Here is a 25,525-nt window from a genome sequence, read left to right as displayed (position 1 = left end):
ATGCTCAGCAGAAAATGCTGTAAAGCAATTCCTTCCTCATCAGTCCTCAGAATCTGGTGAGGGTGAGCTAGAAGGGAAGGGCAGGAAGGTCATGATCCACACTGAGCTGAGCAGTGGGACTGTCTCTGCATTTCACCTCAGGAAAAGTCTGCTTCACTTTGAGCCTATGCCTTAGAGACACCAAGGAACTGGAAATGGAGTTTCCTTGATTGCTTGGGACTTTGGTGTGCAGTCTCGAGGCTTGAGAAAAAAGAACATTTTCATATTTGGCTCTGCCGTCAGTCTGGTAAGTGGGGTACTCTATTGGCTCGTCTTCTGGCTGCCCGCAGAGGCCCAGACCCCAGCTGTCAGCCTCTGAACTCCGCCACTTTTGCTCCAGACCCAGAACAGTGGACTCATTTTCAACACTGAGGCCACAACTCAAATGTCACTGTCTCAGAGAGCCCTTCTTTGACCTCTCCAGCTGAATCAATGTCCTGTCTCTCTCTCCATCTTTTAAATAAAATTTTTAATAAATTGGAAAACATATTAAATTATTGTTTTATTTTCTATCTCTCCCCTAGAATATAAGCTTCTTGAAAAGCTGACAATCTAGATCCCCCAGTTTATACCCAGTGTCTACAGTTATGATAATACTTTTCTTGTATTTTCCTGTTCAGAAATCAGTGACATGCAGAGGGAAAGCTTTCTTCTGTGTGTTTTCTTTCACAGGGTAAGTTCAAAAAGAATTCTTAAACCAAGATAAGATGGCAAGCTGTGAGCCTTTCTGGTTTTCTGGAATGAGCAAGATAATTAGCCACAGGTGAAAATAAGCAAGATTCGTCTACCCATGAAGATTTTGCAAAGTTATTTCTACTTTGTAATCATAAAGTATGCCCTTTTGAGCTCTTACTGGTTTGATGAAAAGGCAATTGGCATGACAAATTTGTAATAAATAGAAGTCATCAGCTTTTCCCAGTGGCCTGTCATGATCCTATAGTGGTTAGTATTCTGCATTGTGGCTGCAACATCTGTGGGAATCTGAATATGACAGTCTGAAGTCTACTGCTTTTTAAATTAATCCCAGAAACTAATTCTAAGGCTTTAATGCGGAGCTAGGTTTTGTGTTATTTAGAAGATATATAAAGAAAACCTTCTTTGACTCCTTTCTAGGCACTGATTATCCAACCAGACAAGAATGAGAAAGCATGAATTTTTACAATCCATTATCCTTCAGCTTCCCTTTTCTTTCCATCTCCACTCAAGGTGGTATCCACAGTTACATTTAAAAATGAGGAGCTATCCAGATGCCTTGCTCAAAGGTATTTGCAAAGTCTCAGAAGAATAAAACAACAGGTTTTGAAGGTGAATTAACAATGATTTTGTTTTCTGAGAGTGTGCATAGGATTGAATTCCAGGAGTAAAGCTGCGAGAGAGGCCAGCTTTTTATGAAGGGCTTTGAATGTCAGGATAAAATGTTTAAGCACTGTAAGCAAAGTTTGCTGGTAAATGAATTTAGGAGAGACTGTAACTGAATTTGCATTTCAGTACCATTCCAATAGGGCACAGAGTTGAGAATTGAGTGCAAAGATCATGAGGAAGGTCAGGGTATTACCATAATGGTCTAGGCAGAGAAAGTATACATCTTTAATAGGGCAAGACAATGGAGTTAGACACCTTCATTCATTCAACAAATCTTTATGTGGGGGCATATGGCATGCCCCTAGGCTCTGGGGATGCTGAGTGTCTGTCTGAGGATTCAGCCACTGAATGGTCGCTAGATGGCATTGACCCATGGGTCACGAGTATGAGGCGCTTTAAAAAATTTAATCTCATGTGGAATTACATGGGGAGATTCCAAGGAACCACTTGCGCTGGTGCGTCCGCGGCCGTCGCGAGGCGTCCGTCCTTCCCGAGGGCGAGCGCCGGGCAGGCAAGGGACTCGCCACCCGCAGCCCTGGAGCCGGGCCGTGAGCGCCTGCGCGGCGCTGGGTCGCTGTCCAGGAGATGTCTGCGCGGGAGACCCAGCTAAGCCTTGTGCGGCTACCTCCTCCTGGCTGATCCCAACCCGGTCCCAACCCGGCCACTCGATAGAAACACGATTCACATCGTCCCCGTTCCTGAGTGAAGGTCTCGTCTCCCGCGACCTGCTTCGCCTCGCTCGTGATGATTTCCTACACTTGACTAGGGTTCCCGGTGCATTCGGCCCTCCCTCCTTAAGCTTCTGTCCTCTATCCGTTATGAAATCGTGTAACTTGTTTGGTGTGAACTGAGACAGCTGAACTTCGGAAGAAATTAGGCAGGATTCCCTGAAAAATGTGTGTGTCTGTGTGTGTGTGTGTGTGTGTGTGTGTGTGTGTGTGATTATATATATATATAACTGCTCCTTGCGGAGCAGGGCTAATCAGGTAGCGTGCCCAGAGTAATCAAAATTTTTGTTAATTCTCAGGAGGGAGCATTAAAACGAAGAGCCAAAAGTTCTAAAACGGGGGACTTTTCACTCGAAATGGGCTGATGCAGAAGATACCATTAGTCAATTTGTACCAGATTCTTGATTTATTCCCTTGTAAATCTTTTCCAGCCTTCTTCACCTTCCTCCACCCAATCTTTCTCAGGTGTGTTATGATCCAACAAGAGTAATAATGCAAGTTTTATGAAGATCTCCTTATAAAGAAAAGGTTTCGGAAATACTGCTTTCTGTTTACTTTTTGATATGTGGATGATAAACAACACCCCATCTTTCCAGAACACAAGGAGGGGGCGACTTCAAGCTAGCAGTTGAATCAGGAATCTTCTGATACATTATGCTTTGCATCATTGGCTCTGCTTAAGTCAACATGGTTTTTCAAAAAAATTGTTTTGTGTTAAATTTTATTTGTAAAACTTTCTACCAAATAAAGATGTGCAGATTAAATAAAATTTCTAAATGTGGTTGATAGCACTTGGCCTCCCTGCCATTTGTCTGCTCTCAGCTTTCCAGCTGAAAAAAATGAAAAGATTCATGGTCTTCTTGAAGTGTCATTAGTTCAATTTCCTGCCAGCCTCGGGTCCTTGACCTCAGTGGTGAGGAACGTGAAAGCAGCAGATGATGGAGATTTTAGGATTTTGTTGCTTGAAAAGGAAACCAGGTGTCAGGGACCGGTATGAACAAATGAAATAACAGAAACACTGGCAAATCCTATCAGGCTACTCATTCTCAAGAGTAGTGTTCCTTTCTGTACTTTTAGTGTACAGAGTATTCATCTCAATTGTGACTTTTATCAGAATTGTAAACAGCTGTTTGCTCAACTGTCTTCCCTACTCCATTGTAATATTCCTTGAGGGCAGCACATTCAGTGTCTACAAAAACTAATTTTACCTTAAAATTCTGCACACATGCATGTAGGGTTGAGTGAGAAAAAATGCTTGCAAGAATCAGGAAAAAGTTTTAACTTGTAAAACAGGTAGGCTCACAGGTGTATGATCCTATGCTATTCCAACCCATAGGTTTAAATGAAAAAACAGAGGACTGCTATATACAAAAGTGGTTTTCTGGGTTCTCGGATATAATAACTTTGCGGCTCACAATGGCTCTTATATCCTTAAGGCAGGAGAGAGTTGGGGCTGGGCATGTGTCAATTAAATCTAAAGCCACTGACAGACCATAGGGCTAGGCTGGAGCCAGTGGCTGAGAAGTTGGCCTCCTAAGTGAGGAGAATGTCTAATTTGCTGGCAGGAAAGCAAAAGCTCAGTGAACCAAGTGCACGCCAGACAGACATTTTTCATACCTTTTATATGGCTGGTTTGAGTTAATGCCAGTGATTAGGATTTAGAACACAAAACCCACCAAACTTCTTTACGAAATATTTAGCATAAAGATCTCTACATTACTAGAAAAAACTCAGGAAACTCTTAGCAATAGCCCCACAACATTAAAAACACTCAACTGGCTTTTAAAAAGTAAATTTATTACCACACATAATAAGTCCAGAGAGTAGAGAGATACCATCATGTCATCAAGACCCATGATAAATCTTTAAATATTTTGATTGTTTTGAACTTTACACTCTGTCACTCTCAACATATGGGTCTCATACTTTGGCTGGTTCCTCTGCAGTGCCTCAAACTCTGTCCCCTGAGCAGAAAGCCGAGGCTGTATTTACCCAAGTGGCTCTGCCCTGCACTTTTCATAATTGTCTCACATTTAGGACAAAGCTACAGGTAGAAACAGGGAGAAAAGAGCAGTTGTATATGTCCCTTGGTTTCACAGCTCCTCAAAGAAACAGAGAATTAATTACATGGTAGATCTACACTATACTGAATGCCAAGAGGGAGCCATCACCAGCCCTCTATTATTGCTGCGCCTACGTCTTGAACCAAAGCAGCATCCTGTTCTCAGACACTAACTTGGGTTTGGAGACCTGAGTGTTTGGAGACACGATGTCTAAATAATAAAGCTTGGAGAATGTGGGCATCGATCCCACTACCTCTTGCATGCTAAGCAAGCGCTCTACCACTTGAGCTAATTCCCCACATCAGGGGAGCATTATTTATTGTTAGCGGGTGGCCTGGAACACAGGTGATTTCAGGGCCTTCAGCAGGAAAGCAGGGCTCTAAGAGCAGATCTTCTCATTGATGAGCCAGGGCAAACAGCAGTGGCTACTCATTCTCTGCAAAGAAGGAGGAGAAAAGGGAACAAGGAGAAAGTCAAAACGGGAAAACTTCACGCTGCCAAAATGTCAAGTTTAGAGTATTCCGGGACAGAAAAGGGCACGTCCCAGCAAAGGAGGACCTGCCTAGACATGCCCAGGTAAAGCATCACAGATTTTTAAAAAATGATTAAATACTTAAAAATGATTAAATGATTGTGTGTGTGTGTGTGTTTATAAAAGTGGGACCAGAAACAATTGTAACTGTCTTGCTGCTTTTTTTCCTCTTGTGGCCCAGTCATCTAGCTTTTCCCTTCTTCAGAGATCTTAGTCACTCTTCTTTTCCGCAGTCTCCTTTGTTGATAAGAAACAGAGGCGGTGCTCAATTCATGATAGTTCACTGAGTGACCAACTGAATGAAGGAAGGAAGAAATAGCCTTCCAAGGTGTCTCCCATTCATACTAATCTTACTGTGTATCTACACTTGCATCTCTATGACTGGAGACATTCACTCAACAAAAAACATAAACTGAACTTATAATCATATCCTCCCTGTTTTTTCCCCAATTTTTTGTGCCATGAATTATACTAGGAGACTTAGGGAGTTTACTTGATGTAGTCTGACTGAATTTTGCCAAAAAAACTATGTCTTAGTCTGCACTTTATGCACTTTTTAGAAGTAATAGAGGCTCAGATAAGTTAAGTGTTCCCAAGGTGCCAAAGCTGCTAAGTGGGAAAGCCTGAACTAAGAAGCAGATATTTTTAGATTTTAAATGTGATTTTTTCCCTCTGTACCAGCTCAGTTATTCTGCCCGTTCTTTTGCACTTTAGCCCATTCATTCATACAACAAATATCTAATTCCAAACGTCTTCCTTACTTACTTTTTGGGCTTAACTTTTTTTTTTTTTTTTTCGACAGAGTGTCACTCTGTCGCCCAGGCTGCAGTGCAATGGTAAGATCTTGGCTCACTGCAACCTCTGCCTCCCGGGTTCTAGTAATTCTCCTGTCTCAGCCTCCAGAGTAGCTGGGACTACAGGTGCCTGCCACCACGCTTGGCTAATTTTTGTATTTTTAGTAGAGACGGGGTTTCACCATGTTGGCCAGGCTGGTCTCAACCTCCTGAAGTCACGTGATCAGCCTACCTTGGCCTTCCAAAGTGCTGGGATTACAGGCATGAGCCACCCCTCCTGGCCTGGGTTTAACTATTTTATTTTATGACAGGGTCTCACTTTGTTGTCCAGGTACCGGTGCGTTCTCTGTTCACTGCAACCTCCTCCTCCTGAGTTCAAGCGATCCTCCCACCTCAGCCTCCTGAGTAGCTGGAACTACAGATGCATACCACCACACCCGGCTAATTTTTGTATTTTTTGTAGAGACAGGTTTTCACTGTGTTGCCTAGGCTGGTCTCAAACTCCTGGTGTCAAGGGATCCACTGATCTCGGCCTCCCAAAGTGCTGGGATTACAGAAATGAGCCACCATGTCTGGCCTTGGGCTTACCTTTCAAGTCAACTTTGATTCATTGTCTTCCTTCAAACACCACATTCAGTGATTAGTCAAATAATGAACATTATTCTTGCACAACTCTTTTGAATCTATCAATCAATTACTTTCTACTCATTTAGTACATATTCACTGGGGAGATGCTCTGTGCCAGACACTGTAGTAAGATCAGGTAATTCAGAGGAAGTACAGACACCCCAGACCTCAAACGAAGACAAGATAAATATGGACAAGGGAAGATCCACCTCCAGATTCACCATTTTCAGTCTTTCTGTCATTTCCAGCTAAATAATGCCTTCAAAAATGTTTCAAAATAACTAAGTCACTATTTCAAACTCTTTCAATATTAGCACCCTTCTATATGCTGGACTACTCTTAATTTTCTCATTATAACATGATCTTGCTTTTCTTTTAATTTTTGTCTTTGCTTTCTACCTGAATTTTTATTTTGCATTATGAAATTGATAGGTCCATTACTGGATGGCATGGTTCAATTCTCCAGTATGTCTGTTGATTTGTGTTCTACTAAATCTTCCAATTACTGAGAGAGGAGTGTTAATGACTGCAACTGTAACTGGATTTTTCTATTTTTACTTGGCGTATCCAATTTTGTTTATGAGTTTTGAAGCTCTGTGTCCTCATATACATTTGGGACAATATTCTCCTGAAAAATTGACAATCATAATTATTTAGGAGGCCTCATTATTCCTGAAAAGTTTCTCTGCTTTCAAATCTACTTTGTCTGATTTTATATATATACACCACAGCTGTCTTTGATTAATGCTTGCATGAGGTATCTTTTCCCACTCTTTTCTTTCAATCTGCTCTATAACTTTTATTCTTATTTATAAGTGTATTGCAGGTGGCTTTCTTTAGTCAGCATATTTATTTTTAACACATTCTGATGATCTCTAGTTTTTACTTAATGCATTTAGATAATTTACATATAATGTTATTATAGATAAGTTTTTAGATAGATCTACTATTTAATAATTTATTAACCTTTTTTCCCTTTGTTTTAATTCTTTTATGTTCCTCTGTCTATCTTGTTTTGGTTTATTTCAATCTGGTTGGTAAGTGGTCTAGGGATTACCATATACATATATAACTTTTCACAGTATACTTAGAATCAATATTTTACCATTCAAGTTGAATATAGAAACTTCATCAAGAGTTAGTCCCATTACATTTACCCTTTTATCTTATGTATGTAGTACATCTAGATACAATGACAACTGCATCAGATAAAGTTACAATTTTTGCTTTCAACCATCAAACATACCTTAAGGAACTCAAGAGAAGAATAATAGTCTGTTATGGCTACCCAGACATTTTCTATTTCTGCTTTTGTTCCTTCATTGATGATGTTCTAAGTTTCCTTCTGGTATCACTTTTCTTATCTCAAAGCTTTGCTAATTCTTTTCCAGCAGTTTTGCTAGGACTGAGAATGTATTTATTTACCTTCCAATGAGAATGTATTTATTTGCCTTTAAGTCTGGAAGATACTTTTGCTCCACATACCATTCTGGATTGATAATGTATTTTTCCTTTGGTATTTACTGAATGTTATGACATTTTTTTCTGGCTCCTGGGTTCCAGATGAGAAATCTACAATCATTCATTTGGTATTTTATCTTTCATTTCCCTTTGGCTTCTTTCAAAATTGTTTTGTGTTTTCTTGATTTTCCGCAGTTTGATTACGATATGTCTTGCAATGGGTTTCTTTTGGTTTATCCTGCTTGACATTTACTGAACTTTAAAAATCTGGTTTATATCTTTTGAGAAATTTGATATATTTTCAGCCATTAATTCTTCACAGTTTTATCCCACAAAGACCTCTTTGTCCTCTTACAATAATGTGAATGTTTCCAGATTACAATAATGTGAATGTTAGATTTGTTATTTTTTATTTGTCCCTGAGCGTCTGTTCAGGGACAATAAAATCCTCCTTTCTTTCTATAGGTCAGATTCTGTAGGTATTCTTGTTCCGTTTTCAAGTTCATTGACTTTTTCCTTAGTCTTCTGCATACTGCTATTGAGATCATCCAATTAAGCTTTTTATTTCCCCTAAGAGTTTTGGTTAATACTTTTTTTAATTCTTAAGTTTAAATTGGTGTTTACATATTCCAAATATTTGGTGAGACTTTCCAACTTTCCATTCACTTCATGAATGCTATCCCGTAATTCTAGGAGCATTGTTATAATAACTGCTTTAATGTGTGTGTCAGATGATTTTGACATATGTGTCCTCTCAATATTGTTATTCAAGGATTCTCTTTGCCATGTGAATTAAGATCTCCCTGGTTTTTCATAATGCTGAATATTTTGGGGCTTGTAACCTGGACTTCTTTGGATTATGTGATGAGACACTGTGTCTTGTTGAAATCTTAAGGATAATATTGATATTTTTGTTTTTGCAGGCACACAATTGCCTTGTATTTAAGCTCCAAGTACCAAACAGACTTCCATGTGTTGTTGTTTCACAGATAACTCTATTTGAAAGCCTTGACACTGCGGTTGAGAGATCTCTGGAGTGTGTGCAACCAGTGGTCAGTGAGGACTGGAAAGTGGACCATTGTTCAGTTCAGTCCTCAGGCTCTTTTTAGGTAAGTTGTTTGGAATTAGGGCTACTTATTCACAGCTGGCAGGTGCGTCCACAAGCTCATGAACAACTTTATGTGTTTGCTTTCTACAGTATCTGTCCAGGCACATTCTAGTTACTTGACACATCCTGGTTTCAGTCCTCTCACCAGAAAGCCAGGGCTGTATTACCCAGGTGGCTCTGCCCTGCACTTTTCACAGTTGCCTCACATTCAAGCTACAGGCAGAAACAGGGAGAAAAGAGCAATTGTTTATGTCCCTTGGTTTCACAGCTCCTCAAAGAAGCAGAAAATTAATTACACGGTAGATCTACACTATACTGAATGCCAGGAGGGAGCCGTCACCAGCCCTGTATTGTTGCTGCTCCTACGTCTTGAACCAAAGCAGCATCTTGTTCTCTGACTTGGGTTTGGAGACCTGAGTGTTTGGAGACCCAGGGTCTAAATAATAAAGTTTGGAGAATGTGGGCATCGATCCCACTACCTCTTGCATGCTAAGCAAGCGCTCTACCACTTGAGCTGATTCCCCCACATCAGGGGAGCTTTATTGATCCTTAGTGGGTGGCCTGGAACACAGGGGATTTCAGGGCCTTCAGCGGGAAAGCAGGGCTCTACTAAGAGCAGATCTTCTCACTGATGGCCCAGGGCAAGGTGCAGTGGCTACTCATTCTCTGCAAAGAAGGAAGAGGAAAGGGAACAAGGAGAAAGTCAAAAAGGGAAAACTCACACTGCCAAAATGTCAAGTTTAGGGTATTCCGGGACAGAAAAAGGCACATTCCAGGAAAGGAGGCCCTGCCTAGACCTGCCCATCTAAAGTGTCACTGATTTTTAAAAAATGATTAAATAATTAAAAATGATTAAATGATTTTGTGTGTGTGTGTTGTGTGTGTGTGTTTATAAAAGTGAGATAGTATTATCACTTGTTCCTTGTAGCTGAGACTCTGGGGATTTTGAGATGGTACAGATTTCTGGAAGGCAAAAAGCTCCTGTTGTTTTCATAACTAGGCCCTTTCAGGAATGAAGCCAGCGTGCTGACCACTACCTTAGGAAACCCCTGGAGAGTGCTTCTTTCACTTGCATCTGAGATATAGGCTGCCTCCTTGCTAAGGTGTGTCATGTACAAGTTACATGTCCAACTATATCTCAGAACAACAACAACAAAATTACAGAGCAGAGCCATAAAGAATAAGAGACAAGATCATATCAGAGTGTAAGAATATGTAAAATATTAGAGTGTAAGAATCAAAATCCAGCTATGCAGAGAAGGAGTGCACATATGGTGGAGAAAACGGGCTGTTTGTAGGAATTCCTGTGTGAAGAAATAAACCTGTTCAATTTAAGTGCTGTGTGTGTGTGTGTGTGTGTGTGTGTGTGAAATACACATGGAGGGAAGCAGTAATTGAAAAGCCTGGCCACTTGGAGATATGTTGGGAGAGTTTTATGAAAACTCCCAAGAGTAATTGAAAAAATCCCAGGCAGAATGCTTAAATAATTAAAGCAACATGTTAGAGAAAGGTGTTTAGTTTTGAATGTCAGAGCTTGAACATGAGAAAATAGAAATTGAAGAGAAAGAGAAAGAAGTCATGAAGATATTAAAGGATTGAGGTTTACCCGCATTTATCGTGTCAGCTCCCGAGGTGGACAGCAGGAGTCTTTCTGCAGCGTCAGTGCCCATCACACTTCCTGCTGCAGAATACATCCTCCATAAACACCACAGCATGGATGATGACAGAGGTGAATGAAAAGAAAGAAAAACATTCTGGTGATGTTGTGCAGGAAGGATCTACAGTATTTGTCAAGACATTGGGTGGAGAGATTTGAGGGAGAGGAGACAAAGACACGGGGAAGTCTTGAGCCTAGTGTGGTAGACACAAAAGAGATTCTGAATTAATAGCTGATGAATCAATCCACTCATTTATTTGTATTTGTTATGTGAATGAATGTTACAGGAATGACCTGGCATGGAGAAAACAGATGGTGAGACTATGTGCTAGGGTAAAGCAAGAGCTCAAGTTTTTGTTTTTTTTTAATTTAGAAAAAAATCTGCTTTTCATATCTGGTTTTCCTATTTAAAGCTATGTGATTTGAGGAAAATGGTTTAACTCCTCTGAGCTTTAGTGTCATCTACAAAATTTGGATAATGATACTGAGGGAAGCTGAAAAGCCGTATCAACCAACTTATACAAAAAATAATAAACATTCACTTCCATTTCTAATGCATGGTGCTGAAAAAGTCCTTGTATGTGGAATATTGTTCACCTTTAAGGAGCCTGCTCTCAAGAGCTGATGAGGGACTTTTTTTAGTGCAGTTCTGTTGTCACTGGCTGTTGGGCTCATTTAGTTGGCACCAACAAATCTCTGTGAACATAAAAATAAAATAAAATAAAGATTGTGGAGGAATAGAATACAAACACACAGTAAGGTGAGATTTGCACAACAGAGTATAGTAAAGGATGTGTGCCTGATTCTTTTTGCATTCGCTTTGAATCATTTTTAGCCTTTATTCTAAGTCCCTAATTATTGTCATCCTTCTCCCAACAAGATCGTTTCTCTCCACTGCAGATATTCTGGCCAGGCTCTCTGGTTAACCATCTTGATGTCCTGAGCACTCTGTTTGTACTGAGACTCTGATTTATGTTCAAATGATGCTCTTCCATAGCAAGGCTTCCTGCTTTGCCCAAAGAGCATTCAATTTTTCAAGCAATTTAGGGCTCTTTCCTCACCCAGTATCTATGTGAAACCTTAAAGGGAAGCCTATTCTTTCCAGGAAGATAATCCTGTTGTGGTTTTAACCTCAATCTGTAAATTCGCTGGGGTAACTGGGAAAGAAGTCATAAAGATATTAAAGGATTGAGGTTTATCCACATTTACTGTGTCAGCTCCTGAGGTGAACAGCATGAGTCTTTCTGCAGCTTCAGCCCCCATCGCACTTCATAGGTGAAGAAAACATCCTCCATAAACACTGTAGCATGGATAACAGAAGGAAAAGATTCTGGAGAGGTTATGCAGGAAGAATCTACAGTATTTGTCAAGACATTGGGTGGAGAAATTTGAGGGAGAGGAGACAAAGGCACTGGGAAGTCTTGAGCACAGTGTAGCAGACACAGAAGCGATTTTGAATTAGTATCTGATGAATGCAAGAATAAATCCACTCATTTATCTGTATTTGGTAAATGAATGAATGTTACATTCGTGAGCTGCTGTGAAGAAAACAGATGATGAGACTATGTGCTAAGTGAAAGCAAGAGCTCATGATTTTTTCATTTAGAAAGAAATCTGCTTCCCATATCTGGTTTCCCTCTTTAAAGTTATGTGATCTGAGGAAAATGGTTTAACTGCTCTGAGCTTCAGTGTCATCTATAATACTGTGGTAATAATACTTGGGGAAGCTGAGAAACTATATCGACCAACTTACATAAAAGTTAATAAACAGTCAGTATAGTTTCTAGCACATAGTGCTGAAAAAGTCCTTGAACGTGGAGTATTGTTCACCTTTAAGGAAGATGTTCTGAAGGTCTAAGGAGAGAGATCAGTGCAGTTTTGTTGCCATTGGCTGATTTGCTCATTTATTTTGTAGCAACAAGCTTCTGTGATGACAAAAATGAAATAAAGTTTAAAAAGTAAAATAGATGGTGGAGAAACACAATAGGGATGTATAGTAAGGTACGATTTTCTAGGCAAAATGGATTTGTACAAAAGAATGTAGTAGTAAAGGATTTGTGCCTGATTCTTGCTGTATTATTTTTGAATCTCATTTAGCCTGTATTCTAATTCCCCAGTTGTTGTAATCCTACCCCCAACAAGATTATTTCTTTGCACCATGAACATTCTGGTCAGATTCTCTGCTTAACCATCTTGACTTCCTGAGCACTCATGTTTTTACTGAGACCCTGATATATGCCCAAATGATGCCCTTCCATAGGAGGGCTTCTTGCTTTGCCCATAGAGCATTCAATTTTTCAAGCAATTTAGGGCTCTTTCCTCAACCAGGGTCTGTATGAAACCTTAAAGAGAAGCCTGTTCTTTCCAGGAAGAGAATTCCAGTGGGTTCTAACCTCAACCTATAAATCCACTAAGCAAGCTCCTACTGAACACCTATGATGCAAGCTCAATCCAAGAGGCCAGCACTCCACAGGGGGAAGGCAACCGAAGGAGTAGCTAATGCTTACTGAGCAGTTCTTATTGATCAGATCCATCTCTAGGTGCTGTGATCCACCCAAAAATATCCCACAATCCTTATTTCCCATGTAAAGAAAGAAGATTGAAAGAAAGGGAAGCTAAATGATAGCTTCAAGGTGACAACTTCCCTGACTCTTCTACTGAAAACTGAATGTGTCACCTCCACACTGCCGAGTCCTTTACTGCCTAATGAGTCCCTCCCAGTAGATATCATCACATGACTTCTTGTTTATTTTTCTTCTTTGCTTCCTGTCTGTTTCTCCCCACTCCTTGCAACTATGACGTAGTATCACAAAGGTGAGAACATCTGTGTTTTATTCACTGTGAATTACTGTACCCAAAACCGTCTCTTAACAAGGTATGCGCTTGAGAAATATATGTTGGATGATTAAAAGAATAAAAGAGTTCACCCACCCCACCTGATAATTATGTTTGGATGACCTTCAGAGCAGACAATTGGAAGAGAAATTTCCCCTGCTTCCCTTGTCAGCTAGAGAGGTAGACATATGACATAGCTTGTAGTTTCTTGTGTAATTTATATCTCTTCACCACGCCTTGTATTCAAACCACTAAGAAGCCAAAAGAAGGAAAAAGAGAAAAAGAAAGAAAGAAAGAAAGAAGAAAGGAAGGAAGAAAGAAAGAAAGAAAGAAAGGAAAGCTCATTTTTAAATTTTAAGCTAATATTTGGACTGTCTTGAAATCATTATGTCATAGCATTTGTGTTCCATTATTTATCACACCTATTTCATTTCCCTTAACGGAAAGAGCGGCAAAAGCTGTACCTTGTCTGATGTTCAAACTCAGGACCTTCAGAATATGAGATTGACAGGCGGCCTGCTGCTCTAAGAGAGCAACTGTTCCTAAGAGCTGAGATCCAGATTATTAAATCTCATTTCCCACACACTGCTGCTTTATCAATTCCTAGCTTTTAAAGAACACAATCAATGCTACTTGGAAATCACTCCTTATCAGCCAGTGCTGCACTGGAAGAATTCCCCACTCAGGACAGGTGGAGTCCACCCGTTTCCAGTATTCACATAATGATAGCACCTTCTGGCTTGAGGGACCAGAAACAATTGTACCTGTCTTGCTGCTTTTTTTCCTCTTGTGGCCCAGTCATCTAGCTTTTCCCTTCTTCAGAGATCTTAGTCACTCTTCTTTTCCGTAGTCTCCTTTGTTGATAAGAAACAGAGGTAGTGCTCAAGTCATGATAGTTCATTGAATGACCAACTGAATGAAGAAATAGCCTTCCAAGGTGTCTCCTGTTCATACTACTCTTACTGTGCATCTACACTTGCATCTCTATGACTGGAGACATTCATTCAACAAAAAACACAAACTGAACTTATAATCATATCCTCCCTGTTTTTTCCCCAGTTTTTGTGCCATGAATTATACTAGGAGACTTAGGGAGTTTACTTGATGTAGTCTGACTGAATTTTGCCAAAAAAACTATGTCTTAGCCTGCACTTTATGCACTTTTTAGAAGTAATAGAAGCTCAGGTAAGTTAAGTGTTCTTTCTAAGGTGCCAAAGCTGCTAAGTGGGAAAGCCCAAATTGAGAAGCAGATATTTTTAGATTTTAAGTGTGATTTTTTTCCTCTGTACCAGCTCAGTTATTCTGCCTGTTCTTTTGCACTTTAGCCCATTCATTCATACACCAAATATCTAATTCCAAACCTCCTCTTTACTTACTTTTTGGACTTTTTTTTTTTTTTTGACAGAGTGTCGCTCTGTCACCCACGCTGTACTGCACTGGTGAGATCTTGGCTCACGGCAACCTCTGTCTCCCGGGTTCAAGTAATTCTCCTGTCTCAGCCTCCTGAGTAGCTGGGACTACAGGTGCTTGCAACCACGCCCAGCTAATTTTTGTATTTTTAGTAGAGACGGGGTTTCACCATGTTGGCCAGGCTGGTCTCAAACTCCTGACCTCAGGTGATCTGCCCACCTCAGCCTCCCAAAGTGCTGTGATTACATGTGTGAGCTACCCCTCCCGGCCTGGGTTTAACTATTTTATTTTATTTTATTTTATTTTATTTTATTTTATTTTATTTTATTTTATGACAGGGTCTCACTTTGTTGTCCAGGCACCGGTGCGATCTCTGTTCACTGCAACCTCCGCCTCCTGGATTCAAGCGATCCTCCCACCTCAGCCTCCTGAGTAGCTGGAACTACAGATGCATACCACCACACCTGGCTAATTTTTGTATTTTTTGTAGAGACAGGGTTTCACTGTGTTGTCCAGGCTGGTCTCAAACTCCTAGTGTCATGGGATCTGCCCATCTCAGCCTCTCAAAGTGCTGGGATTACAGAAAAGAGTCTGGACTTGGGCTTACCTTTCAAGTCAACTTTGACTTATTATCTTCCTTCAAACACTACATTCAAGGATTTGTCAAATAATGAACATTATTCTTGCCCAATTCTTTTGAATCTATAAGTTACTTTCTACTCATTTAATACATATTCATTGGGGAGGTGCTCTGTGCCAGACACTGTAGGTAATTCAGAGGAAGTATAGACACCGTAGACCTCAAAAAAAGACAAAATAAATATGGACAAGGGAAGATCCACCTCCTGATTCACCATTTTCAGTCTTTCTGTCATTTCCAGCTAAAGAACTCTTTCAAAAAATGTCTCAAAATAACTAAATAACTCTTCCAATAACAGCACTCTTCTATATGCTGGACTACTCTTAATTTCCTGGTTATAACATGATCTTTACTTTTCTTTTAACTTTTGTCTTTGCCTTCTACCTAAATTTTTATTTTGCATTATGAAGTTAATAGGTCCATTACTGGATGGTATGGTTTAATTCTCCAATATGTTTGCTGATTTGTTTTCTACTAAGTCTACCAATTACTGAGAGAGGAGTGTTAGTGTCGGCAACTATAATTGGATTTTTCTGGTTTTACCTTGCGTATCCAATTTTGTTTATGAGTTTTGAAGCTCTGTGTTCTCATATACACTTGGGACAATATTCCCCTGGAAAATTGACAATCATAATTATTTAGCAGCCCTCATTATTCCTGAAAAGTTTCTCTGCTTTCAAATCTACTTTGTCTGATTTTTTTGTATATACACCACAGCTGTCTTTGATTAGTGCTTGCATGAGGTATCTTTTCCCACTCTTTTCTTTCAATCTGCTCTATAACTTTTATTCTTATATATAAGTGTATAGCAGGTGGCTTTCTTTAGTCAGCATATTTATTTTTAACACATTCTGATGATCTCTAGTTTTTAATTAATGCGTTTAGATTATTTACATGTAATGTCATTATAGATAAGTTTTTAGATAGGTCTATTATTTAATAATGTATTAACCTTGTTTCCCTTTGTTTTAATTCATCTATGTTCCTCTTTCTATCTTGTTTTGGTTTATTTAAATCTTGTTAGTAGGTGGTCTAGGGTTTACCATATACATATATAACCTTTCACAGTATACTTAGAATCAATATTTTACCATTCAAGTTGAATAAAGAAACTTCATCAAGAGTTAGTCCCATTACACTTACCCTTTTATCTTATGTATGTAGTACATCTAGATACAATGACAACTGCTTCTGATAAAGTTACAATTTTTGCTTTCAATCATCAAACATACCTTAAGGAACTCAAGGGAAGAATAATAGTCTGTTATGTCTACCCAGACATTTTCTATTTCTGCTTTTGTTCCTTCACTGATGATGTTCTAAGTTTCCTTCTGGTATCATTTTTCTTATCTCAAATCTTTGCTAATTCTTTTCCAGCAGTCTTCCTAAGAATGAGAATGTATTTACTTACCTTCCACTGAGAATGCATTTATTTGCCTTTATGTCTGGAAGATACTTTTGTTCCACATAGCATTCTGGGTCGATATGTCTTTTTCTTTTGTTACCGAATGTTATGACATTTTTTTCTGGCCCCTATGGTTCCTGATGTGAAATCTACAATCATTCATATGGTAGTTTCTCTTTCATTTCCCTTTGGCTGCTTTCAAAATTGTTTTGTATTTTCTTAGTTTTCAGCAGTTTGATTATGATATGCCTTGCTATGGGTTTCTTTGGGTTTATCCTGATTGACATTTACTGAACTTTAAAAATCTGGTTTATATCTTTTGACAAATTTGAACCATTTTCAGCTATTAATTGTTCAAAGTTTTATCCCACAAAGACCACTTTGTCCTCTTCTTTCCAGATTACAATAACGTGAATGTTGGATTTGTTATTTTTTATTTGTCCCTGAGCCTCTGTTCAGAGTCAATAAAATCCTCCTTTCTCTCTATAGTTCAGATTACGTAGGTATTCGTGTTCTGTTTTCAAGTTCATTGACTTTTTCCTTAGTCTTCTGCATTCTATTATGGAGATCCTCCAATTAAGCTTTTTATTTCCCCTAAGAGTTTTGGTTAATACATTTTTTTAATTCTTAAGTTTAAATTGGTGTTTATATATTCAAAATATTTGGTGAGACTTTCCAACTTTCCATTCACTTCACGAATGTTATCCCTGATTCTAGGAGCATTGTTATAATATCTGCTTTAATGTATGTGTCAGATGATTTTGACATCTGTGTCCTCTCAATATTGTTATTCGAGGATTCTCTTTGCCATGTGAATTAAGATCTCCCTGTTTTTTCATAATGCTGAATATTTTGGGACTTGTAACCTGGACTTCTTTGGATTATGTGATGAGACACTGTGTCTTGTTGAAATCTTAAGGATAATATTGCTATTTTTGTTTTTGCAGGCACACAATTGCCTTGTATTTAAGCTCCAAGTACCAACCAGACTTCCATGTGTTGTCGTTTCAAAGATAACTCTATTTGAAAGGCTTGACACTGCTGTTCAGAGATCTCCAAAGTGTGTGCAACCCAGTGGTCAGTGAGGACTGGAAAGTGGGCCATTGCACAGTTCAGCTCTCAGGCTCTTTGTAGGTAAGTTGTTCGGGATTAGAGCCACTTATTCACAGCTGGCAGGTGCGTCCACAAGCTCATGAACAACTTTATGGGTTTGCTTTCTACAGTATCTGTCCAGGCACATTCTAGTTACTTGACACATCTTGGTTTCAGTCCTCTCACCAGAAAGCCGGGGCTGTATTTAACCAGGTGGCTCTGTCCTCCACTTTTCACAATTGTCTCACATTTAGGACCAAGCTGCAGGCAGAAACAGGGAGAAAAGAGCAGTTTTATATGTCCCTTGGTTTCACAGCTCCTCGAAGAAACAGAAAATTAATTACACAGTAGATCTACACTATACTGAATGCCAGCAGGAAGCTGTCACCAGTCCTGTATTGTTGCTGCTCCTATGTCTTGAACCAAAGACACCGAGAGCAGTGTCTTGCTCTCAGACACTGACTCGGGTTTGGGTACCTAAATAATAAAGCTTGGAGAATGTGGGCATTGATCCCACTACCTCTTGCATGCTAAGCAAGCGCTCTACCACTTGAGCTAATTCCCCATATCAGGGAAGCTTTGTTTATCCTTAGTGGGTGGCCTGGAACACAGGTGATTTCAGGGCCTTCAGCGGGAAAGCAGGGCTCTACTAAGAGCAGATCTTCTCATTGATGGTGCAGGGCAAGGCGCAGTGGCTACTCATTCTCTGCAAAGAAGGAGGAAAAAAGGGAAGAAGGAGAAAGTCACAAAGGGAAAACTCACGCTGCCAAAATGTGAAGTTTAGGGTATTCCGGGACAGAAAAAGACACGTCCCAGCAAAGAAGACCTATCTAGACCTGCCCAGCTAAAGTGTCACTGATTTTTAAAAAATAATTAAATAATTAAAAATGATTAAATGATTGTGTGTGTGTTGCATGTGTGTGTGTGTGTGTGTGTGTTTATAAAAGTGGGATGGCATTATCACTTGTTCCTTGTAGCTGAGACTCTCTGGGGGTTGTGAGATGGTCCAGATTTGTGGTAGACACAAAAGGGATTCTGAATTAATATCTGATGAATGAATCCACTCATTTATTTGTATTTGTTATGTGAATGAATGTTACAGGAATGACCTGGTGTGGAGAAAACAGATGGCAAGACTATGTGCTAGGGTAAAGCAAGAGCTCACGTGTTTTTGTTTTTGGTTTTTTAATTTAGAAAAAAAATCTGCTTTTCATATCTGGTTTTCCTATTTAAAGCTATGTGATTTAAGGAAAATGGTTTAACTCCTCTGAGCTTTAGTGTCATCTACAAAATTTGGATAATGATACTGAGGGAAGCTGAAAAGCCATATCAACCAACTTATACAAAAAATAATAAACATTCACTTCCATTTCTAATGCATGGTGCTGAAAAAGTCCTTGTATGTGGAATATTGTTCACCTTTAAGGAACCTGCTCTCAAGAGCTGATGCGGGACTTTTTTTAGGGCAGTTCTGTTGTCTCTGGCTGTTTTGTTCATTTAATTGGCACCTACAAGTCTCTTTGAACATTAAAATAAAATAAAGATTGTGGAGGAATAGAATACAAACACATAGTAAGGTGAGATTTGCATAACAGAGTATAGTAAACGATTTGTGCCTGATTCTTTTTGCATTCTCTTTGAATCATTTTTAGCCTTTATTCTAAGTCCCCAATTATTGTCATCCTTTTCCCAACAAGATTGTTTCTCTCCGCCACGGACATTCTGGTCAGGGTCTCTGCTTAACCATCTTGACCTCCTGAACACTCTGTTTGTCTTGATAACCTGATTTATGCTCAAATGATGCTCTTCCATAGGACGGCTTCCTGCTTTGCTCAAAGAGCATTCAATTTTTCAAGCTGTTTAGGGCTCTTTCCTCACCCAGGGTCTATTTGAAACCTTAGAGGGAAGGCTATTCTTTCCAGGAAGAGAACCCTGCTGGGTTCTAACCTCAATCTGTAAATCCACTGGGGTAACTGGGGTTAGCTCAGTTACTCCAGAGCTTGCTCTCTGAGAACTGGATGGTGCTGCTACTTCCCATAAAGGCTGAATAAAAAGAGGCATCTGCAGGCAGGAGAAAGCGCTATGGTCATTGCTGGAAGATTCCTTCTGACCATTAGCTATCTCTCTGACCTGGTGTGAGAAGGGTGACAAAAATCGGAGACTTGAAAACAGGCCAAAAAAAAAAAAAAAATGGATTCAAAAGAATTTTAAAAGAATCATGCACAAGTTCTTAATTAGATTCTTTTATCCAAATCCATTTTGTCTGGAAAATAATCCCTTACTACGTATCTGTATTCTATTCCTCCATAATCTATTTTATTTTATTTTAATGTTCACAAGAAGCTGGATGCTAGCTACCAAATGAGCAAATCAGCCACGATAACAGAACTGCACTAAAATCTCTCATCAGATATTGATACAGTCAAGACCCTCATGAGTGCCTATGATACAAATTCAGTGTGAGAGGCCAGCTTTCCGCAAGGAGAAGGCAACCAAAGCGGTAGCTAATACTGAGCAGTTCCTATTGCCCAGATCCATTTCTAGGTGCTGAGATCCAGCCAGAGAATCCCACAGTCCTCATTTTTCATATGAAGAAACATGTGAGTGATTCACCACCCCAATCCTCATGTATCATCAGTTTTCAAACAAAGCCAAGTAGCCTTCTGTGCAAAAAGCTCTCCTAACCCCCAGTTGCCTTGATAGGTAAAAGTATTCTTATGACAGTGCTAGAAAAACACGGGCACAAGTGTTCCGGCAAGATGACTAGAAGGCAAGGCTAAAGTTGTCAAGGTGACAAAGTCCCTGATTGTCCTCTTGAAAGCTGAACGTGCCACCTCATGTGTATATGTGTATGTGTGGATGCATATGTGTATGTTGTGTGTACACACCTACACATATATCTACAAATGCATGTGTGTATGCATGCATGTGTGTACACGTGCATGCACACATGTATCTGTATACATGTATTATGTACACAGTATGCATGTGTACATGTATGTCTGTGCATGTGTAGATGTATACATGCATGTACACATGCATCTACATATGCATGTGTATGCCTAAATGTGTGTACACGTGCATGCATATGTGCACTATACATGTGTACATGTGTGTGTTTGTACACGTGTATCTGCACAGGCATACGTACATACATGCATGTACATGTGAATACACACGTGTATGTATACATGTATGTACACCTGTGTGCACATGCATCTACATATGTGTATAACTATATGTATGTGTGTGTACCCAGGTGTACATGCATCTGCGGGTATGCATTTGTGTACACATATGTCTGCACATGCATGCCTGCAGGCATGGATGCGTGTGTGTGTGTGCATGCATGCATGTGTATCCATGTATGTGTGTACACAGAATGTTTGTATGTTTGTGTGTAGGTATTCGTGTATGCATAAATGTGCACATGCATGTTTGCATGCATTTGTTTACACGTGTACATGTGTGTATGCATGTGTATACACGTGTTTACACGTGTACATGTGTGTATGCATGTGTGTATACACATGTGTATACACATGTACGTTTGTGTGCATGTGTATGCACATGTATGCATGTGTACATGTATACATTGTGCTCATGTGTGCCTACATGTATGTATATATTGTACATGCATTGTGTGTATGCACATATGTATGTGCACGTGTGTGCATGTATGTACATGCATGTATGCACACGTTATTTATGTGTGTGCATGCATGTATTTGCATACATGTGTGTGCACATGTGTGCACACATGCGTGTAGGCATGTGTGTGGATGTGCACACGTATGTATGGACACGTGTATTCTTGCATGCACGTGTACATGTATGTGTGCACACAGGCATGTGTAGGGATGTATGTATGTTGTATACATGTATGTGTGTATATATGTATGTATGTACACAAAATCTGTTTGTATGTACACCTAGATCTGTATTAGTCAGGGTTCTCTTGAAGGACAGAACTAACAGGATAGATGTGTATATGAAGCAGAGCTCATTAAGAAGTATTGACTCACACAATCGGAAGTTGAAGTCCCACAATAGGCTGTCTGCAAGCTGAAGAGCAGGGAAGCCAGTCCGAGTCCCAAAACCTCAAAAGTAGGGAAGCTGACAGTGCAGCCTTTAGTCTGTGGCCAAAGGCTCAAGAACCCCTGGCAAACCACGGGTGTCAAGAGTCCAAAAGCCGAAGAACTTGGAGTCCAATGTTTGAGGGCAGGGAGCATCCAGCATGGGAGAAAGATGGAGGCCAGAAGACTCAGCAAGTCTTCCTTTTCCAAACTCTTCTGAGTGTATGTATGTATACATGCATGCATGTATACATGTATGTTTTCAATATTTATACACATGGAATCATTTAGGATATTATGAGATCTGGCTTCTTTGATATCAACTTTTCATTATGTTTTTAAATTCCATCTATGTTGTTGGATGACCACTTGCCTGATACTGTTCATTGCAATACAGACTTCCACGTATGAACACATCACAGTTTGTATAACCATATTGCCATTGATAGCTATTACATTATATCTATCCTTCAGTTATTACAAATGATGCCACTCTAAACATTCCTGAATGTGTATCCTGGTACACGTAAGCATGCATTTTCTATGCAAAAATGAGTGGAATTGAAACCATCTTTGCAAAAATTATGACAGTGAGAAAAATCTAACATAGCTGACTATCTTGCTTCTAACTTCACAAACTGTCCTTGTTCATTCCTGGGCATAGGCCAAGCTAACTATGGAGGAATTCATAGTTTAATTTTAAAACAAAGATGATAATAGCTGCTTCCCAAAAGTAACCCCTCCCTGCTAAGGGACTGAAACTACCTTTGTAAAACTAACAAATTAGGCATAAGGTTAAAATTATGGTTCAGGAATAATGTAGCTGGAAGTCACAAGATTGTAGCCTCCTCAGTTGCTCCTATAGATAACATCACTACTGTAAAGCCTAAGATTGGTGCTTGATGTATTTTTTAGACCCTGTATTTTCATGGACCAGCTGATGTCACCTGGACAGGTAACCCATTAAAAAACAAACAAACAAACAAAAAGCCGCCAGCCTGACCAACATGGGGAAACCCCATCTCCACTAAAAACATAAAAATTAGCCAGGCATGGTGGTGTGCGTCCGTAATCCCAGCTACTCAGGAGGCTGAGGCAGGAGAATCGCTTGAACCCAGGAGGTGGAGGTTGCAGTGAGCCGAGATCACACCATTGCCTGGGTGACAGAGTGAGACTCCGTCTCAAAAAAACAAAAAAACAAAAAGCAAACAAACAAAAAAAAAACTGGCTCAGCTGGTCTCATGAACCCCTGATCCAGGAACTGACTCAGTGCAAGAAGACAGCTTTGACCCTTTATGATTTCATCCCTTACCCAACAAATTAGCATTCCCCAGTCCCTACCCCCTGTCCACCAAACTATCCTTGAAAAACTCTGGCCTCCAAATTCTCAGGGAGGTGGATTTGAGCATTATCTTTCATCCTTCCACTTGGCTGGCCCTGCAATTATTAAACTCTTTCTTTGCTGCAAAACCTGCTGTTCTCAATGCATTGGCTTTTCTGCGCGGCAGACAAGAAGAACCTGTCAAGTGATTACAGAATTGCTGGTAAGAAAAGTGTATCTTCAACTAGATACTGCCACACTCTTTTCCAAATTTACTGCATTCACTTGCACTTGCAGTAGCTGTATATTAGTGTTTTTCTTGCTCTACTTAGTTGAAGTCACTGTAATGTTTCTCATTGTGATTACTATGCATGTTCTCGAACCATATCCCTGTTTATTTCATTTTAATCTATTGATTGTATTTAAATGTATACTCTGTATTGTAGCCTCTGAAGTTATCTTAAAAACACAGCTTTTTTTTTTTTTTTTTTTTTGTGATGCCACTGCTTACAACCCTTCAAGCACTTCCTAATGTTGTCTTAAAAGTCAAAGCTTCTTAGACTTTCATGTTTGGTCTGATACGGTTTGGCTGTGTCCCCACCCAAATCTCATCTTGAACTGTAGTTCCGACAACCCCCATGTCTCAGGAGGGACCCTGTGGGAGGTAATTTCATCATGGGGGTCAGTTACCCTCATGCTGTTCTCATGATAATGAGTTCTCACTAAATCTGATGGTTTTATAAGGGGCTTTTTCTCCTTTTGCTTGGCACTTCTCCTTGCTGCCACCATGTGAAGAAGGGCATGGTTGCTTCCCCTTCTGCCATGATTCTAACTTTCCTGAGGCCTCCCTAGCCATCCTGAACTGGGAGTCAATTAAACCTCTTTCAAGTTACCCAGTCTCAGATATGTCTTTATTAACAGCATGAGAATAGACTTACACAGGTCCAATGCTTAACTCTCAAATTTTATATCCCTCTCCTCCTACATTTGAACTCATACTGAACTATTTTTAACTTCACCCTAAAAATGAAATTTGTATGTCTCAGTTTAATCACAGTCCTGTGAATTAATGACTCCAATCCTCTCTTCCCTTAACTTTCACAAAGATAACTACTACACATTCTTCAAAAACCTATTTATGACATCCATTGTCTATAAAGCTTTCCCCAGCCTGAAGCCTATGTTAGATTTCCTTACTGTGAGGTCCATGCAACTGTCCATAGTGCTTTCCAGGCTGTATTGCCATGTTTCCATATGGAAATTCCTTCCTGGCATTTCTTGGGAAATTTATAATTTTCCAAATCGTGACAAAAATCAGTCAAGAAAGAAGGAAAATGGGGAAAGTATAATTAAAGTTCTGCATAGGCAGAATAATGCCCCCCTCCAAGATATTCGTATTTTAATCCTCAGAACCTGTGAATCTATTACTTTGCATGGGAACAATGACTTTGCAAATGTGATTAAAGTTAGGAGTTTGAGCTAGAGAGATTATCCTGGATTATCCAGGTGAGCCTAATTTAATCACATGAATCCTTAAAAGTAAACAACCTCTCTCTGCCGTTTCAGAGAGCAATTAAATGACAGAGGTTAGAACGAAGTGACATGAGAAGGAACTGACTATTTGAATGTGTGTGGCACTTCCCGTTTTGTGCTCTCTCCTGTCACTATGTACCTTGCTTTCTCTTTGCCTTCCGCCATGATTGTAACCTTCCTGAGTCCTCTCCAGCCATGAACTATGAGTCAATTAAAACTTCTTTCTTTTATAAGTTACCCAGTCTCAGGTAGTTCTTCATAGCAATGTGAAAATGGACTAATACAGAAAACTGGTACCAGGAAAGTGTGGCAGTGCCACAAAGATACCTGAAAATGTGGAAGTGACTTTGGAACTGGGTAACGGGCAGAAGTTGGGAGAGTTTGGAGGGCTCAGAAGAAGACGGGAAGATATGGGAAAGTTTGGAACTTCCTAGAGACTTGTTGAATAGTTTTGATCAAAATGTTGATAGTGATATGGACAATAAAGTCCCGGCTGAGGTAGTCCCAGATAGAGATGAGGAACTTATTGTGAACTGTAGTAAAGGTCACTCTTTCTATGCTTTAGCAAAGAGACTGGTGACATTTTGCCCCTCTCCTAGAGATCTGTTAAATTTTGTACTTGAGAGAGATAAGTTAGGGCATCTGGCAGAAGAAATTTGTAAGCAGAAAGGCATTCAAGATTTGACCGGGTGGTTTCTTTTTCTTTTCCTTTTTTTTTTTTTTTTTGAGATGGAGTCTCGCTCTGTCACCCAGACTGGAGTGCAGTGGTGTGATTTTCGCTCACTGCAACCTCTACCTCCCAGGTTCAAGCGATTCTCCTGCCTCAGCCTCTCAAGTAGCTG

At 39.7% G+C, this 25,525-nt stretch overlaps 2 non-coding genes and 1 pseudogene across 2 annotated transcripts; 1 reads left to right on the top strand and 2 right to left on the bottom strand.

Annotated features, from left to right (window-relative positions):
• The window catches only part of LOC735678 (beta-glucuronidase-like), a 469,528-nt pseudogene that overhangs the window by 202,385 nt on the left and 241,618 nt on the right, over positions 1 to 25,525 (top strand).
• TRNAA-AGC (transfer RNA alanine (anticodon AGC)) lies at positions 4,418 to 4,490 on the bottom strand. The gene has a single exon. It is a non-coding gene; the product is annotated as a tRNA-Ala (tRNA).
• On the bottom strand, positions 18,246 to 18,318 carry TRNAA-AGC (transfer RNA alanine (anticodon AGC)). The gene has a single exon. It is a non-coding gene; the product is annotated as a tRNA-Ala (tRNA).

Source organism: Pan troglodytes, chromosome 5 (genome assembly GCF_028858775.2).
Source record: "Pan troglodytes isolate AG18354 chromosome 5, NHGRI_mPanTro3-v2.0_pri, whole genome shotgun sequence".
NCBI classification, from domain to species: domain Eukaryota; kingdom Metazoa; phylum Chordata; class Mammalia; order Primates; family Hominidae; genus Pan; species Pan troglodytes.
Note: the sequence above shows the minus strand (reverse complement) of the source record. Positions and strands in the feature narration are given on the sequence as shown.